Here is a 17,399-nt window from a genome sequence, read left to right on the forward strand (position 1 = left end):
AACTACGATTGCAAGCAACTCTTTTGAGGTGGCGCACACGAGTCCACATATTCACCATTCAATACACCACTATGGATCCGCTCCCGTCTCCCTACGAGAACGCCATCCATAGCACTCACACTTATCTTGCGAGTTTTAGAGTATCCACTTTCACTTGTCTATGAACTGTTATAGGCAACCCAGAAGTCCTTTACCGCGGACACGGCTATTCGAATAGATCATTTATAACCCTGCAGGGGTGTACTTCTTCACACATGTTTCCACCACTTAGCGTCTGCACACGACATGTGCTCGGCAGACTTCAAGCGAAAGCCGACGTGGGTGTAGACCACGACCTCACTAACCGCACAAGTCTCTAGTCCAGGTTTATCGCCTATTCGGGTTCCATCTTCAAGGAAATCCGGCCGGGGTGTCCTCAACGGCCCCAAACGATGTGTACAGGGTCCCGAGACGCCAAACGGGCGCCCGGCATACCCGGCCACAGTGTATCTACCGCATCATAGCCCACCCCTAGGGTCAGTGCTACGCACGGCCGCCAACACATAACCTACAAACATCAGAAACTAGTTGCAACTCCTGGACAGAGAACGAGAGGGGTCAATAAGTCGAGCGGGGTCATATTTCAGGGCCCAATGTGTGGTAGTAGTTGTTTCATGGATCACAAACATAGAACTCAGTTCCTGAGGACGGTTTCAGTGAGACAACCCACCATGTACTCCTACATGGCCTCTCACCGCTACCTTTACCAAATCGTGTTCACACACTTAGCTCACACACCGTAGGACATGTTTACACACCTCCGATTCATCCCCGATGAACCAGACCTGACACGACTCTATGCAATAGCAGGCATGACAAACAAGCATGAATGAGTAGGCACATCAGGGCTCAAACAACTCCTACTCATGCTAGTGGGTTTCATCTATTTACTGTGGCAATGACAGGTCATGTAGAGGAAAAGGGTTCAACTACCGCAACATGTAACAGTTGAATCGTTGTTGTCCTAATGCAGTAAAAGAGAGCAAGAGCAAGAGAGTGGTTTGTATCGGAATGAACTAGGGGGTTTTGCTTGCCTGGCACTTCCGAAGATAGTATATCTCTTCATCAGTGTCATCGATCACGTCGTCGGAAACATCATCGTCTGAGAGGGGACGGTTACCGGCAAACAGGGAAGGACACAATCAATGCCATGCAACAATATGATGCATGAATGTGACATGGCAATATGCTGTTGACTGGCCTAATGCAACTAGAAACAAGTTAAATGGAGTTGGTTTGAACACTAGGTTCAAATTCAAACTCCATATGTGCTTTATTAAATGCCATTTATTTGTTTTGTCCAAAACAGAGGACAAACATTGTTCAACCATGCATGAAAATGGTACATATGGATTCCTTGAGTTTTTCTGATCATTTTTCATATATAATTTATTTCATTTGGAGTTACGGTTGAATTTCTATGAATTTTAGAAGTTTATACTATTTTCTAGAATTTTCTGAATTATTTTTAATCTAGAAATGACTTATTGCGTTAGCATGACGTCTGTGTGACATCAGCAGGTCAACTGAGCTATTCTGTGTCAAAACTGACCAGTGGGTCCCACTGGTCAGTGACACGATGCTGGCCAGGGTCACTGACAGGTGGGCCCGGTCAACGTTGACTTGACCAAAGTCAAAGCTGACACGTGGGGTCCACACGTATTAGTACTAATCCTAACAGAAAATTAGACTAACCTAATTAGTCACAGGGTCCCACACGTCAGTGGCTCTAGAGGGGTCATTAGTGGGCTCATTAGCAACTAATGATGTCGCCACGTCGGCACGGCCGGGGATTAGCCACCGGCGACCTCGACAGACGGCGGAGCCACGCCAGAATTGCTACTCCAGCGACGGTTTGATGCGCAGGAGGGATCTACGGGTTCCTGGCGTTGCGGCACTTCTAGTGGTGGTGGCGGATGGTGCTGGAGTGGCCGGAGAGTGGCCGGCAACGAGCTTTAGCGGCGGCCGGAGCTCGGGCGAGCTCGGGTTCGGCGATGCGGGGCACGGAAGGAACCATGGGTGGTCGTATTAGACTCGCTGGAGTGCGGTGAGTGCAGCCGTGAGCTCGGATGCGGGCTTGCGCGGCCGTAGCCACGGCTACGCCATGGCCGGCGGCGAGAGGCTTCGGTCATGGTTGGGGATCGGGGCTAGATCACACGGGGGACGAGGGGCAAGGGGGAATCGGGTCAACGGCTCACCGCGGAGCTGCAGGGATGGTTAGCGGGCTCGGGGGCGCGCCGGAGTGGCCGAATCGACAGAGAAGGGCGCCGGAGCAGAAGCTTGAAGACGATGATGATGGCGGCTGCTCGGGGCCTCCGTGCTTCCTTCCTTCGGTGCAGAGGTGAAGCGAGATGTGGCGAAGGCTCTGGATAGCTCGGGGAGGCAAGGCGACAGCGGTGGGCGCGGCGGCTCACGGCGGCGTGCTCAGGCGCGTGAGGGGAAGAGTGACGGAGAGAGACAAAGGAAAGGGGAGGGCATGAGCAGAGAGTGATATGACGAGGGGCTTGGGGGGTGTGCGTGGTGGCGACCAGGCAGTCGAGGGGGGCACGCAGGCAGGGAGGAGCCAGCGCGGCTCGCCGGCCATCGGGCACACAGCTGCTTCTCCTCCTGGCAGGAGGAAGAAGACAGTGCTGCCCCTGGTGGGCCGGGCTGGCTTTGGCCAATAGGCCACTACAGTGGTGGGCTGCATGGTAAGGTTCCTCTTTTTTTATATTTCCTGTTTTCTATTATTCTGCAACTTTGTGGCTTTATTAAAATTACTTAGATACTTCCAAAAATCACCAAACTGCTCATGCTCGATGTATGGAATAAACCCAACATGAAACATTTTAGTTTGGGACTATTTGGACATTATTTCTTATATAACAGAAATAATTCCAACCCAAATATATTATTGATTTAAATCAAAGGCCCAAATAAATTATTTCTGTGGCTCCCAAAATATTGGTTTGAATTTCACCTCATGCCAATATTTTCACAGAATAACAAGAACATTTTCTTGGACTCATTTGATGAGATTTAAATGTTGGTTATTTTTAGAGGTTTTCTGAGGCTTGGAAAATTCCTCAATTCAAATTTCAATTGAATTTAAACATGATGCAGCAACAAAACTAGTCCAAGGCCAGGTAAAGCTAGGGCTGTGACAACTCACCCCCACTAAACAAGAATCTCGTCCCGAGATTTAAGACGTGAGGTAAGAAGACAGAGGGACACAAGCTAACACAACCTTCACGATCCAGATGTCTTTCTTGAGGATATTGATTCATTGCGTCATCTTGATCTTGACGTCTTTGCTTTCGGGGTCTTCATCCAGCATGATGACGGCAGAAAGAAATTCTGCAGGAATCGATCTCCTCGGAGATCGAGCACTCAAGATCAAGTCATGGAGTGAGATATAAAACATTTCTTGAGCTGAGACACGAAACACACATCAGGGGTGATGGAAAGAAGCGGATGATAAAGGTTCAAATTTGGTAGGCAACAATTCCACGCTTAAGTAGGAGGGTGCATGGTTTCAAAGTAGTGAGGAGATAATTGCCATGATACCATAACGTGACATCTTAAGGAAGGTGACTTGCAGAGATATTCCCTTATGTGGCAAAAAGAATTACTTTTGATACAAAGATCATTGAAACTCTTTATACCAGCCTAAGGCAATCACAATCGATCATTTGAAGGAGTTCAAAAGAATGACATACTCGGACTAGAATGGATGATGTGGACTTCCTTGTTAAAGACAACGCAATGGATGATTTTGCTTATCATCGGAAATGGATGGGACCCATGGTAAGTCCACTTTTGAAGATGATCCTGAACAACAACTACTAAGGTGCAAGCTGGGAACAAAATGCAAATGTTGGGAATGATTCTGGTAACTGGGGAAGAGCTCAACAGTCTAGAGTGAGTCCAGTGTTTGAAAAGGTTATAACATAACCGAGGAAACAGGAAGCAAATCCCAGTTAACGCCAACGATAAAACCTAGTGCTTGCGCGTGCTCTCAAGAACTTGAGCATCTCCATATTCATCAAGGTTTACCAATATCCGTTTCAAGGATCGTGGCAACACAACATGCTACCATGATGAATAATGGTGGAAGATGCAGATGCAAAGAAAGATAACACGTTCTCAGATTTCACCTTAGCTAGGCCAAGGAGTCAAAATCTGGATGATCGACCGAGAGACATTTAGCACTCCGCTTCTAATGTTCCCCTTGATGTACTGGTTACCATGGTCATGCTTTAAAGCATCAACATAGCCATCAAGTAGTGGTCGGACTTCGGAATACAACGGATCCATAAGGAACAACTTTTGGAGAAAATCCTACAAAATCCTTATAGAGAGGTGGCCAACTTCTTCAATCAAGATACTACAATAATAGATCTTCCGACTGGGTGTGTTGGCCACAACATCCACTTCACCGGTTATCGAGAGACCGATATTATAGTTCTTGGAAAATGCTCCAACCATCATATCTGCCTGAGATTCAGATCTGGTTGGTGTCAGGATATTCCAGACTCATCGAGTCTAGAAAGGAAAATGAAGGTTTGCAACACAATTTGACGAGATGACGTTGCGAGATTCTCGGGGAATGAACTGCGATAGCAGGCTCCAAAACATGAGCTGGTTCTGCTACAAACCTGTGAACACGCTATCCGAGACAAGCGTGACCACGTGGTAGTCTTATAATAAAATACTACCAAGTTCAGGTTGGGGAACCGTCATCGAGGATAACGAAGTCCTGACATAAGTCATGATTCTTAAGAAGGAACTTCTTCTCCTTGAACAAATCAGTCAGTGGCTTGGTGTGCTAGGAAACACATATAGAATGGAGGCGGCCAACCTATCAAACCATAGAGTACTTCGCACATATGCGTGACTAACTTGGGAAGATTCCAGAGGAAACAAAAACAATCTTTCTCGAATTCACGGCGGCAACTTGCATTGATTGCACGTGAACCAGAGGAAGTCACTTCTTTCATCCAGACAGATACTTCATGAACAGAGCATGAAAATATGCTTGCACAAGTTTCCAACACTAGCTTGATGTTCGACATGAGCCATGGAGAAAATAAGATGCTGCTGATGGGCTCAACAACAACTCATCGGAATCTCCATATCACTGGACTTCCACCATCATGTGAACACAGTGATAGCATTGGTCAGACCAAAAGATGTAATGGTGTATTCTCGAGGGATCAACCACGAGTAAGACAACACTACGAACATCGTTGGTTCTGATTTGACTTGACGATAACCCATACTCAAGTCAAAGTTTTGACAAGACAATAGATCCAACAACTGATCACGAGGACCAATTGGTGAAGATATCATCTTTCTTCAACACACACACAACACAAAAATATCCCTTCAGGAAGAACCAAATTCGGCAAAGCCTTTTATCTTCCAACTCTCCAAGTTGTTGTTCAGATTAACCAACTAGCTTAGGGATATCCAACACAGATTCTTGGAGAAGAGGTGATTTATAAGAAAACCCATTTAATCACGAACTCAACATACCGGTCAGGTGACAGCCAGGTAATACTTCCGAGAAGATCTTCGGAAATAATGAACCACCGATATGTTACTAAGCTCGAGACAATCTTGCTTTTCAGGGCAAGACGATATGATCAAATAAGCAAGGATAGACACAGTCCCAACTCTTGATCGAAGAGTGCACTAGGGAAAAGGATCAGGTAGCATGATCAATCTTAGAATGATGATTCAATAACCAACACGCTAAGAATGAGAATATTGTCCATTAACTACCAAGCATCGAGGTTGCTAGGAGTATTGATTTCACACATCACAGTTCACTTGTCGGCATTCCGGTTATGGCAACACGGGACCGAGGAATGAACGATGATGGCGAGAGTATCACTACATCAAGAATTCATAAGATAAGGTGCAATTCTCATGACGTTCCTGACATAAAAGTGGGTAATACTTCAGGGTAGAACAGAATCAAAGCTTGATTGCATTTGATCTGCGGAATACAACTGCTTTGACCCAATCCTGGATATGGATGAGGTACTGGAGTTTGTTTCTCCTAGTCATTCTGAAATAGAACGGCTTGACGAACCACAAGAATACTAGGCATCGATAACACGAATGCACGACATAAACTTGGCTATCAACTAATAGACAAGGATCGGAATACAACTACAGAGGGACAACTCAAGGAACATATATCTTTCTGAGTTGTGGATGCATAGGTTAGTATGTCGAACAAGTTTAACATATTTCTTCCGGATGACCCATGCTGAGAGGTAGGACTGGCAGAGACACACTTATGAATGGAGAACTCCTCAGGAGTACTCTAATGGTGATCTTTTGGTTCAAAGAACTTCTGCCTTAATGGTTCATGGTATTTGGAAGAAGGAAATACCATGGATCTCGAGGACTATCGCAAAGGTTACTAATATCCTAAAGGAACTAGCAACACAATCAACATGAGATAAGTAGGGTGAATCTCGGGTTCAAGAACCCATGAATAGAATACCTACCACTACATGGCATCACGGGATGCTTTCGAGAATGGTGGCCAGAATCATCACACCGGAACACAAAACATGGCTATATTACTAGGTGACTCCCTAAAACACCTAGGGTCATAATGATAGCTCCAACATATATGTCGAGACAATAGAGTACCTCAACTCACCGATTAGTGTGATTAATCTGGCCCAAAAGGATATCAGAAATGGAAAGAAAGGATTTGCAAATGGATCAGACTACTTAGAAACTTGGGATGACTCGGACAGCATAACGGCTGTAAATGCTCAAAACGATTTGAGACATCCTGCAAAATGGTGGCATAACCACTCAACAAGACAATATCAAGGTTCTGAGATCAACTGTCAACATACGGAAGTAGTAGGAACGGAACTGAAGCTTGAAACTATCAATTCTATAAGTCTATGGATTAGTAGCACGTCATCCTGATAGATAGATGAGAAGGCCTAATTCTTAATCCCCGTAGAAAAGAAGAGGTTGACTCAGATCAGAAGGGCATAGGGTAAAGGAGTAAAAAGAGCCTTACGTTCCCTTCCACAATCAATTCCCTTACATAACTAAAGCATTTCTAGACTCGACTTCGACCAGTTTGGCTTGGTAATCCTACAGGCAGTCAGGCTCTGATACCAAAGCTGTCAGGACCCCGATTCCAAGTCACATCGATCTAGCCGGTAACACCTCATATCACTTTGCGGCCTCACGCACGGTATTCCCACGGGTGTCGCCTTACCATGGTCTGGGACCGTTTGCGCCTTTTTGCTCACGTATATGATAGTGTCGCTAGCATCCATATGACAGAGAACCCGGGCCGACATGGCTAGTCGTGAACCCAAAGCGGCACTAACCTATGGGAACAGGCATACGTGAATCACACCGAGCGTGTCGGTCAGCAGCGTGTGAATCTGGGCTGTAGCACTGGGCTAACAGGACTCCGGGAACCCGGGCTATAGCAGGCTAGGCAGGACTTCGGATGTCACCGTGTGACATTTCCCCGAAGGGACAGACACAGGAACAAAGTGAAACACATGTCGGCCAGTCAAGTGTCCTGATCAGTAGTGCTGGGCTAACAGGACTCCGGTGAACCGGGCTGTAGCGGACTACTATGGCTCATGGAAGCACTAGACTACATTTTCCCATAAGAGAGACTGCCAAGGATAAACAACTAGATTGTCGGATCCCACACATACCAAGCATTTCAATCATACACACAATATGCTCGATATGTGTAAATACAACATGGCATCACAACATAACTCTACAACACAAGTATTTATTCATTAGGCTCCGAGGAGCGAGATATTACAAACATGGGTCTCATGACCCAACAATCATAGCATACAAGTCAAAGCACATGTGGAAGCTTAACATGTCTGAGAACAGACATCTACAAATGAAAAGGCTAAGAAGCCTGACTATCTACCAGATCCTGCCGAGGGCACAAGATCGTAGCTGAGGTATCAAGCTAAACGTCGAAGTCCACGCGGAACTAGTAGCGAGACTGAAGTCTCTCTGCAAAACATAAATTAAACAAACGTGAGTACAAAGGTACTCAGCAAGACTTACATCAGAACTAAACTACATATTCATCGGTATCAACAAGGGGGGGTGGTGGAGTTTAACTGCAGCAAGCCAGCTTTGACTCAGTGGTTAACCTGAACTACGATTGCAAGCAACTCTTTTGAGGTGGCGCACACGAGTCCACATATTCACCATTCAATACACCACTATGGATCCGCTGCCGTCTCCCTACGAGAACGCCATCCATAGCACTCACACTTATCTTGCGAGTTTTACAGTATCCACTTTCACTTGTCTATGAACTGTTATAGGCAACCCAGAAGTCCTTTACCGCGGACACGGCTATTCGAATAGATCATTTATAACCCTGCAGGGGTGTACTTCGTCACACATGTTTCCACCACTTAGCGTCTGCACACGACATGTGCTCGGCAGACTTCAAGCGAAAGCCGACGTGGGTGTAGACCACGACCTGACTAACCGCACAAGTCTCTAGTCCAGGTTTATCGCCTATTCGGGTTCCATCCGCAAGGAAATCCGGCCGGGTGTCCTCAACGGCCCCAAACTATGTGTACAGGGTCCCGAGACGCCAAACGGGCGCCCGGCATACCCGGCCACAGTGTATCTACCGCATCATAGCCCACCCCTAGGGTCAGTGCTACGCACGGCCGCCAACACATAACCTACAAACACCAAAAACTAGTTGCAACTCCTGGACAGAGGACGAGAGGGGTCAATAAGTCGAGCGGGGTCATATTTCAGGGCCTAAAGTGTGGTAGTAGTTGTTTCATGGATCACAAACATAGAACTCAGTTCCTGAGGACGGTTTCAGTGAGACAACCCGCCATGTACTCCTACATGGCCTCTCACCGCTACCTTTACCAAATCGTGTTCACACACTTAGCTCACACACCGTAGGACATGTTTACACACCTCTGATTCATCCCCGATGAACCAGACCTGACACGACTCTATGCAATAGTAGGCATGACAAACAAGCATGAATGAGTAGGCACATCAGGGCTCAAACAACTCCTACTCATGCTAGTGGGTTTCATCTATTTACTGTGGCAATGGCAGGTCATGCAGAGGAAAAGGGTTCAACTACCGCAACATGTAACAGTTGAATCGTTGTTGTCCTAATGCAGTAAAAGAGAGCAGGAGCGAGAGAGTGGTTTGTATCGGAATGAACTAGGGGGTTTTTCTTGCCTGGCACTTCCGAAGATAGTATATCTCTTCATCAGTGTCATCGATCACGTCGTCGGAAACATCGTCGTCTGAGAGGGGACGGTTACCGGCAAACAGGGAAGGACACAATCAATGCCATGCAACAATATGATGCATGAATGTGACATGGCAATATGCTGTTGATTGGCCTAATGCAACTAGCAACAAGTTAAATGGAGTTGGTTTGAACACTAGGTTCAAATTCAAACTCCATATGTGCTTTATTAAATGCCATTTATTTGTTTTGTCCAAAACAGAGGACAAACATTGTTCAACCATGCATGAAAATGGTACATATGGATTCCTTGAATTTTTCTGATCATTTTTCATATATAATTTATTTCATTTGGAGTTACGGTTGAATTTCTATGAATTTTAGAAGTTTATACTATTTTCTAGAATTTTCTGAATTATTTTTAATCTAGAAATGACTTATTGCGTCAGCATGACGTCTGTGTGACATCAGCAGGTCAACTGAGCTATTCTGTGTCAAAACTGACCAGTGGGTCCCACTGGTCAGTCACACGATGCTGGCCAGGGTCACTGACAGGTGGGCCCGGTCAACGTTGACTTGACCAAAGTCAAAGCTGACACGTGGGGTCCACACGTATTAGTACTAATCCTAATAGAAAATTAGACTAACCTAATTAGTCACAGGGTCCCACACGTGAGTGGCTCTAGAGGGGTCATTAGTGGGCTCATTAGCAACTAATGATGTCGCCACGTCGGCACGGCCGGGGATTAGCCACCGGCGACCTCGACAGACGGCGGAGCCACGCCGGAATCGCTAATCCAGCGACGGTTTGATGCGCGGGAGGGATCTACGGGTTCCTGGCATTGCGGCACTTCTAGTGGTGGTGGCGGATGGTGCTGGAGTGGCCGGAGAGTGGCCGGCAACGAGCTTTAGCTGCGGCCGGAGCTCGGGCGAGCTCAGGTTCGGCGATGCGGGGCACGGAAGGAACCATGGGTGGTCGTATTAGACTCGCTGGAGTGCGGTGAGTGCAGCCGTGAGCTCGGATGCGGGCTTGCGCGGCCGTAGCCACGGCTACGCCATGGCCGGCAGCGAGAGGCTTCGGTCATGGTTGGGGATCGGGGCTAGATCACGCGGGGGATAACGGGGCAATGGGGAATCGGGTCAACGGCTCACCACAGAGCTGCAGGGATGGTTAGCGGGCTCGGGGGCGCGCCGGAGTGGCCGAATCGACGGAGAAGGGCGCCGGAGCCGAAGCTTGAAGACGATGATGATGGCGGCTGCTCGGGGCCTCCGTGCTTCCTTCCTTCGGTGCAGAGGTGAAGCAAGATGTGGCGAAGGCTCTGGATAGCTCGGGGAGGCAAGGCGACGGCGGTGGGCGCGACGGCTCACGGCGGCGTGCTCAGGCGCGTGAGGGGAAGAGTGACGGAGAGAGACAAAGGAAAGGGGAGGGCACGAGCAGAGAGTGAGATGACGAGGGGCTTGGGGGGTGTGCGTGGCGGCGACCAGGCAGTCGAGGGGGGTGGCACGCAGGCAGGGAGGAGCCAGCGCGGCTCGCCGGCCATCGGGCACGCAGCTGCTTCTCCTCCTGGCAGGAGGAAGAAGACAGTGCTGCCCCTGGTGGGCCGGGCTGGCTTTGGCCAGTAGGCCACTACAGTGGTGGGCTACATGGTAAGGTTCCTCTTTTTTTATATTTCCTGTTTTCTATTATTCTGCAACTTTGTGGCTTTATTAAAATTACTTAGATACTTCCAAAAATCACCAAACTGCTCATGCTCACTGTATGGAATAAACCCAACATGAAACATTTCGTTTGGGACTATTTGGACATTATTTCTTATATAACAGAAATAATTCCAACCCAAATATATTATTGATTTAAATCAAAGGCCCAAATAAATTATTTCTGTGACTCCCAAAATATTGGTTTGAATTTCACCTCATGCCAATATTTTCACAGAATAACAAGAACATTTTCTTGGACTCATTTGATGAGATTTAAATGTTGGTTATTTTAGAGGTTTTCTGAGGCTTGGAAAATTCCTCAATTCAAATTTCAATTGAATTTAAACATGATGCAGCAACCAAACTAGTCCAAGGCCAGGGTAAAGCTAGGGTTGTGACACACCGAGCCAATAGTAGCAGATGATTGGCTCCGTAAGACAGCTAGAGAGTTGACCATGGCAGGATGCACAGATGCGGAAAAGGTGAAGTTTGCCGCACATCAGCTGGAAGGACCCGCAGCATCATGGTGGGAGAATTTCACAGCCACTTTCCCTGTCAACACTGTCATGTGGGATCAGTTTTAGCAGGCTTTTCGTACTGCCCATGTTTCAGCATGAGCTATGGCCATGAAGAAGCGAGAGTTTCGCAACTTGCGCCAAGGAGGGCGGACAGTTGGCCATTATGTGGAGGACTTTAGTAAGTTAGCACGTTATGCCCCAGATGACGTTGCTACGGATGCAGCTAAGCAGGAGAAGTTTCTGGAAGGATTGAATGATGAGTTGAGCATGCAGTTGATGGTAGCAACCTTCAACAACTACCAGGAGTTGGTAGATTGTGCTCTCATGATTGAAGGGAAGCAACAGTAGATTGAGAATCGCAAGAGGAAGTATGGACAAGGGAAGTACAATTCAGGAGCTCAGCAAAAGCCACGTTTTACCCCTAGACTGGGAGGACATTTTCAGCATACCCATGGAGGAGGTAGCTCGCACAATCACAATGGCACCAAGAATGGTAATGGGAATGGAGGAAGCAACGGCCAGAACCGCACCAACCCATCGACCCCAGCCAAGAGAGACCTGAGCCAAGTCACTTGCTTTAAGTGCCAGAAGACCGGACATTATGCCAATGAATGTCCTGAATCCCAGAATGGAAATGACAATGGAAGCTCTGGGAAGAAGCCGAACCCTTTCAACAGGGGACAGGTGAACCACGTTAACGTGGAGAAGGTTGAAGAGCAGCCGGATGCAGTAATCGGTAAGTTTTTGGTTAAGTCATTTACTGCACTCATTCTTTTTGATACTGGTGCATCGCATTCATACATATCAAGGGAATTTGTGGATAAGTATAACCTGCCCACCAAAGTTCTTAGAACCCCTATGTTAGTAAGCTCACCAGGAGCGGAGTATATGGCTAGCCAAGGATGTTTTCAAGTGCCATTGAGTATAGGTAGGCATGTGTTTCCCTCGGATTTAATCATTTTGGAATCACAAGGATTGGATGTAATTCTGGGTATGGATTGGCTGTCGATGTACGGAGGAAACATCGATTGCTCCAGTAAGTCGATCTTGCTTACCACCCCGAAGGGAGAAGGATCAAGTATGTATCCCGGCATGTGCCGAAGAGGACTCAAGTAAATTTTTTAACAGGAGTTGTGTAGGAGGAGGTACCAGTGGTGAAGGATTTCCCGGATGTATTTCCAGAGGAGTTGCCAGGCATGCCACCGGATAGAGATATTGAGTTTTTGATTGAGCTTTTGCCAGGCACAGGGCCAATATCTAAGAGACCATATAGGATGCCCGCAAAGGATTTGGTGGAGATTAAGAAGCAGATTAAGGAGTTACTAGATAAAGGATATATTTGCCCAAGTTCTTCACATTGGGGATCGCCAGTACTTCTAGTAGAGAAGAAGGATGGATCGTTAAGGATGGTTGTTGATTATAGAGGATTGAATGAAGTAACCATCAAGAACAAGTACCCACTACCGATGATCAATGATCTATTTGATCGATTGCAAGGAGCTAAGGTATTTTCCAAGATCGATCTGCGATCATGATACCACCAGTTGAAAATTCGAGAACAGGATATACCTAAGACGACTTTTACCACCAGGTATGGGTTGTACGAGTATACCGTTATGTCATTTGGTCTGACTAACGCACCTGCATATTTTATGAACATGATGAACAAAGTGTTTATGGAGTTTTTGGATAAGTTCACCATGGTGTTCATTGATGATATCCTGGTTTACTCGAAGAATGAAGAGGAGCATAAGGAGCATTTGCGTTTGGTTCTTGGAAAGCTCAGAGAACATCAATTTTATGCCAAGTTTAGCAAATGTGAGTTTTGGTTGAAGGAAGTTGGATTTCTCGGACACGTTATATCTGGAGAAGGTATAGCAGTAGATCCCACTAAGGTTGACACCGTGACAAATTGGGAAGCCCCAACAATAGTTGGAGAGATCCGGAGTTTTCTTGGACTCCCAGGATACTACCGGAGGTTTATTGAGAATTTCTCAAAGATTGCGAAGCCTATGACGGAGTTGTTGAAGAAGGATACCAAGTTCATATGGACTGAGGAATGTGAGGCCAGTTTCCAGGAGTTGAAGAAATGTTTGGTTACATCACCTGTGTTGATTTTGCCAGATCAGACCAAGGATTATGAGGTGTATTGCGACGCTTCACGTCGAGGACTTGGAGCAGTGCTTATGCAGGAAGGAAGAGTTGTTTCATATGACTCACGACAGCTTAAGCCTCATGAGTTAAATTATGCTACGCATGATTTGGAGTTAGCAGGCGTAGTGCATGCATCGAAAACCTGGAGACACTTTCTCATTGGAAACCATTGTGAGGTGTACACGGATCACAAGAGCTTGAAGTATATTTTCACGCAGAAGGAGGTGAATCTCAGGCAAAGGAGATGGTTGGAGCTCATCAAGGATTATGATATGAGATTGCATTATCACCCCGGAAAGGCTAACGTAGTAGCCGATGCGCTGAGCCGTAAAAGTCATGTCAACACCTTAATGACGGAAGATTTACCAAGGGAGTTAGCCGAAAATCCTCGAGAGCTATGTTTGGAAATAGTACCAAGAGGCTATGTAGCAGCATTGGAGATTTAGTCTACTTTGATGGATAAGATCAGAGACGCCCAGAAGACTGACAAGGAGATTGCCTCTATAAAGGAGAAAATGAGCAAAGGAAAGCTAAGGGATTTCGTGAAGATGAGCACGATACCTTATGGTTTGAAGACCGTGTTTATGTGCCTAATGATTCGGAGATCAGGAAGTTAATTCTGTAAGAGGCCCATGATTCACCATATTCGATTCACCCAGGAAATACCAAGATGTATTTGGATTTGAAGGATACTTTCTGGTGGACCGGAATGAAGAAGGATATTGCGGAATATGTAGCAGTTTGTGATGTATGTCAGAGAGTAAAGGCGGAGCATCAGAAGCCGGCAGGATTGCTACAGCCATTGCCAATACCCGAATGGAAGTGGGATAAGTTAGGCATGGATTTTATTACAGGTTTACCCAGAACTTGTTTAGGCTATGACTCAATATGGGTTGTAGTCGATCGTTTGACAAAGGTAGCTCATTTCATTCTAGTGAAGACTACCTATACCAGTGCAAAGTTGGCAAAGATATACATGACCAGAATCGTATGTCTGCATGGAGTTCCAAGGAGCATTGTATCAGATAGGGGAACCCAATTTACCTCAAAGTTCTGGAATCAGTTACATGAAACTTTGGGTACCAGACTGGAGTTTAGTATAGCTTTCCATCCGCATGCAGATGGACAGACCGAGAGAGTCAACCAGATTTTGGAGGATATGCTGAGAGCTTGTGCGCTAGATTATGGGTCTAGTTGGGACGAGAAATTTGCCATATGCAGAGTTCTCTTACAACAACAGTTATCAATCCAGTTTTAAGATGGTCCCTTTCGAAGCCTTGTACGGAAGGAGGTGCAGGACCCCATTGTCGTGGGATGAAGTTGGAGACCGCCAGTTGTTTGGACCGGATCTGATTAAGGAGTCTAAACAGAAAGTAAAATTGATTCGCGATAGGCTCAAGGTAGCCCAGTCCAGGCAGAAGAGCTACGCAGATTCTAAACACAAGGAGACAGTTTACGGAGTCAGAGACCGAGTTTATCTTCGAGTATCACCACTTCGAGGAGTTAAGCGCTTTGGAGTTAAGGGAAAGTTAGCGCCACGTTTTGTAGGCCCATACAAAGTTTTGGAGCATATGGGAGAAGTAGCCTATAAGTTGGAATTGCCCGAAGTATTGTCAGGAGTTCACGACGTGTTCCACGTTTCCCAGTTGAAGAAGTGCCACGCAGAGATGGCTGATATACCGCTGAGAGATACAGTGCCACTGGAAGCGATTCAGTTGGACAGTGATTTGACCTATGAGGAGAAACCAGTTAAGATTCTAGAGTATGCCAGTCGAGTCACACGCGGCAAGGTTATCAAGTTTTGCAAAGTTCAGTGGAGCCACCACACGGAGGATAAAGCCACCTGGGAGCGAGAGGAAGAATTGCTGAAGGACCACCCTCACCTATTTTCTAGCCAACCCGAATCTCGAAGGCGAGATTCATCTTAAGGGGGGTAGGTTTGTAACATCCCAAATTTTCAATTTGGAATGTTATACATTAGATCATCATTTGCATATCATATTTTATTGCATTTTGGTTGATCCTAGAAAATTCTACGCAACTCAAGGACCCTCGGAGAGAGTTGGGGATTTCGTTATTTTCATATTTGAGTTTTCTCAAATTTTGAAAATAGGATCATTTGATTTTATTTATTTTATCTTCAATTATTTCTATTATCAAAATATGAGAGAGGGAATAAAATGACTTTCCCAAAAATAAATAAATATTGAGGATTTAATAAAAAAATCAAATAAGATTTTCTTTTGGTTTTATTTGATTTAGGAAAAATGCGCGTTTTTCAAAATTACATTTAGGCCCCAAATAAATGTTCATCCTGTGCGGCTTGATTTTAGAAGACGGTGGAAATTTATTTCGGGATTTTTGGAGTCCGTTTAGTATTCCTTTTGTTTTTTTTTCTAAGCGTAATTATTAAAAAAAAGGTCCGAACCGACTTTGGGCCGTAACCGGCCAGGACTCCGCCTGGCCGGGCCTTTAAATAGTGTCGCCCAAGGCCCGAGCCAGCCCAAACCGCCCCGCCCCCAAATCCTAACCCTAGCGCACCGCCGCCCGCCGCCGCCGCCGTCGGAGGTAGATCTCGCCGCCTGTTTTTTAGAAAACCGATCGGTTTTCCGTCGGTATGTTCGGTTTTTTTAGTTTCGTTTTTTTAAATAGATCGGTTTTCTGGTTTATTTAATTAGCGAGCGTTCGCTCGTTCGTTCGTTTTAACGAACGCGTTCATCATTTAGGTCCAGATAACAAACGTTCGTTCGTTAATCTGTTCGTCGTTTTTCTTTTTCTCGGATTTAATTCGCTATTTTTCTCATCGTGATTCCTGATCCGTTTTTCGTTCTAGTCTAACTTTTCGCTCGTTTATCAGAATCAGGCGATTCAAGCGCCTGGAGTTTCGTCTCGAAACCCTCTTTCCGTTTAACCAACTCAAACAAGTTTTTGCCACTGTAAAAATTGCCCTAGATCTAGAATAGTAAATGAAGCTTGTTTCTTTTGCCGTTTGTCTTTCGTTGCTTCGTTCGATTTGATTCTTTTTGCCAACCGGAGTTCTTAAGTTGAACTTTCTGGTTAGATCTCTTATTTGAGTTTTACCTGTGCATTAGTTGAGTACTTATTGTATGCTTGTTTGTTTGTGATAGAGTACCCGGAGTGCGCCGCTTGCTACTTCGAATCGCTAGGTTTTGTGGATCATCAGCAAGGCAAGTAACACTTTGATCATACCTCCTACTACCCAGTTTTATTGCATTAGATCAATCCTCACACATTGCATGATTAGGATCTATTTAAATTGTGGGTTTGGGAAGTAGTTGAGGCAGTACCTATTACCTGTTATTATCAAACCTTTGGGAGTTACTTCTACGTTGCTTATTATGCCATGCTGTGCTAGTAGACGTGGATTGGGTGAGTGTATCCATGACAGATGTGAGATTGTTAAATTAATGGTTTATCTAAGGTGGCAACTTAAATACACATCTGGGTGGATTGAGGCACCTGGGTATTCCAGCGATTGCCTGTTTTTTCTTTTGGACCGCCACCCAGGCTCAAAGGGATCATGAGATTATTCATGCTAGAAACTTTCGTGTGCAGCCACAAGCTACTATGGGCTCTAGCATAGTTGACTAAGTTGTGTGAATTCTTACAGTGGTAGACTAGCAGATGTAGGGGAAAGTAGGTGTAACGGTCTACCCAATCGTAAGGTGCTAGCACTTCTGAAAGACTATGTCTCGGTCATCCATTTCTCAAAC

Source organism: Triticum urartu, chromosome 3 (assembly GCF_003073215.2).
Source record: "Triticum urartu cultivar G1812 chromosome 3, Tu2.1, whole genome shotgun sequence".
Taxonomy (NCBI): domain Eukaryota; kingdom Viridiplantae; phylum Streptophyta; class Magnoliopsida; order Poales; family Poaceae; genus Triticum; species Triticum urartu.